This window comes from Otolemur garnettii, unplaced genomic scaffold, assembly GCF_000181295.1.
Source record: "Otolemur garnettii isolate 467f Iridium unplaced genomic scaffold, OtoGar3 scaffold00087, whole genome shotgun sequence".
NCBI classification, from domain to species: domain Eukaryota; kingdom Metazoa; phylum Chordata; class Mammalia; order Primates; family Galagidae; genus Otolemur; species Otolemur garnettii.
In genome coordinates, this window is record NW_003852482.1 from 7,199,578 (window position 1) to 7,202,440 (window position 2,863).

Consider the following 2,863-nt stretch of genomic DNA (forward strand, 5'->3'; position numbering starts at 1 on the left):
GCTATTTTTTGGTTGTAGTTGTCATTGTTGTTTGACAAGCCCGGACTGGATTCAAACCCGCCAGCTCTTGTGTATGTGGCTGGTACCTTAGCCGCTTGAGCTACAGGTGCCAAGCCATGAAGCTATATTGTATGGTCAAAACAACAATTAATTTTATTTTGTTGTTATTATTATTATTATTATTTTTGGCAGCCTCCCTCTGTTGCCCAGGCTAGATAGCAGCAGTGTCATCATAGCTCTCAGCAACCTCCAACTCCTGGGCTCATGTGATCCTCCTGCCTCAGCCTCCCAAGTACCTGGGACTAGAGGTGACTGCCACCAAGCCAGGCTAATTATTTTTTGTAGAGATGAAGATCTCACTCTTGCTAAGGCTGGTCTTGAATTCCCTGGCCTGATCCTCCCAGAGTGCTAGGATCACAGGTGTGAGCCACCACGCTCAGCCAAAACAATATTAATAATAATCACTGACATTTACCGGCCACTTACCACTCACCACACATTAAGCCCAATGACTATGTGTGAGTCATCCCGCTGATGTCCCACATCCTCTCAGTGTCAGGAGCCAGGAGCACACACATTTCACAGATGAGGAAACTGGGCTCACTTAGGCGAGAGGACTGGCCTGTGCCACAGCCTGGGCACATGGGGTTACCAACAGCCACACCAGCAAATTGAAAGAAAGTAGGCCAGACCTCAAAGAACCCAGACCTCAAAGAACGCTGGCAACTCCCCTCTAGTCCTGACTAGGGACATCAAAGAACCCAGACCTCAAAGAACGCTGGCAACTCCCCTCTAGTCCTGACTAGACTCGGGCCTCGGCCACCCCTGATGCTCTGGGACTTGAACTACACCAGAAAGGTTGAGCGCTGGGTTAGTGCTCTAACCAGTGAGGGCCACACAGCTGGGGCCTTTAGATGGTCTGCTTCCTCACACACACACAAACCAACGTGGACAAAGCAGGAGAGTCACCACCAAGGACAGTGCCTGACACTGACTCAGGCATGAACGCCTGCACTCCCCTCTGGCCCACCTGGCACTAGAGCTAACCCCCCCGCCCCCAGCAGACACCAGAGCTGTAGTCTTCAACCCAAGCTCCCCAGAACAAAAATCTACCCAATAAACACTCCAAGGATGCAAATTCCTGGGCCCTGGCTCAGGCCTAGCGAATCAGAAGTCTGGGAGGGTGGTTCTGCAGGAGATCTTGACATTTGAGAGTCCTTCCTAGGCAGACACAGAACCCCCCAGCCAGAGGCTTTCTCTGCTTTGCCTCTTGGGAGACTTTTCATTCAACTAACGTCTGTGGACCATCTAAGGGCCAATACGTGGGGAGATAAAGTTGTTAGCCACATAGACATGGGCCTGTACTGAGGCCCTGAAGTCAGCAAGGGAGATGGACAGAAGGTAAGCGAACCCACCACCACCTCTACTGGCCCACCCTAATAAGGGCTTCTGCAGAGGAAAAATACCCAGGCTAACTCTCTCCCCGACCAAAAGTGTTCCACGTCTCCAAAGGCCTTTAAAAATAGCCCAGTCCAGCACTAGACGGGCTAGTTCCTTACAAAGCCTTGTTGACTCAACTTCTCTCCAAGTTGACAGATCTGCTCAGAGAGAGGAGGCTGGACAAAATGACCACCCTGGGCCCGTTTGCATCTGGAATCCACCATCATAGGCTTCTAGCAGAAACCAGAAAGGGACACGCAGAAGAGTTCTTGCTCCGAGGTCTCTCACTGGGCATAGCTTAAGAGCAAGACAGATCCGAGTTCGTGCCTGGTAACTAGCCATGAGAGCTCAGGCTTGCCACTTCACCTCCCCGAGCCTTAGTTTACCCCGCCCATAATGGAGACAGTAGCAGCACCCACAGCACTGTGGTCAGGTTGCTTGTGGTGGAACTGATGTGCCAACAACACAAAGAGCTTGGCACATAAGACTTGGCTTTCCTCAGCTCAGTGGTGGTTTCCCCGTCCCACAATGAGGGAGACACCCTGGTGCTCCCTATGTCCGCTGCTCTTGGCAAGTCCACAGTGCCCTCAGCCTCTCCAGGCACAGGGACCCAGGAAGTCCCACCTGGACCCACCTTCTGATAGCTGGGGGCCATACCTGGACTAAGCTTGGAGGACACAACAAACCCACAGAACAGCAGATAGACTGCAAAAGGGGGGTGAGAGCAGTTCCTGGGTCTCACCCCCTGCTTAGTGGAGCAGCCAGTGGGCTGTCAGCTCCCTGCTGCACAATTCCACCAGAGAAGGGTCAGCACCTCTCAGCAGATTAGCTCCAGTCAAGGAAAGCCCCCTTTGTTCTGCACACAGGGCGAGGGGCAGGAAGCATGGGCTTGGACAGAGCAGCAAATGGTGCCCAGAAGACGGATCAGTGGGGGGAAGGGGGAAACAGAGGTTGTGCAATGCACCACCAGAAGCTGCCTACAAGGCCTCCACTGATACTGGCGGTCAATCTGCTGCCTCTGTGGGTGCTGCAGAGGGCTGGGCCCATGCAGCTGCTCAGGTGTGGGTTCGGAATTCCAACCCAATCCCAGGGCCACTGCACCCTCCTAAGTTAGACACCCAGACCGTGTAGTCTTCCTTCTATCCCCAAAGACAGACTGGTGTGGGCCCACTGGCCCCTGGCACTCCAGGCACCTTCCAAGAGACTGCAGGGAAGTGGGAAGCCTGGGATGGAAACTGGGATGGAGAAACGAGATGCTGGGGGACCGCAGAGTTGTGAAGTTGGGCAAGTGGAGCGAGACGCACTGGGATCGAGTTAGAAAAGGCCCCTGTTCTTCGGGGTCGGCCCACACCGCTTAAATGATCAGACCCTCCGGATCACCCTCGGCAGCATAAACCCATTTCCTGGTTTGGCAGGTAGAGAA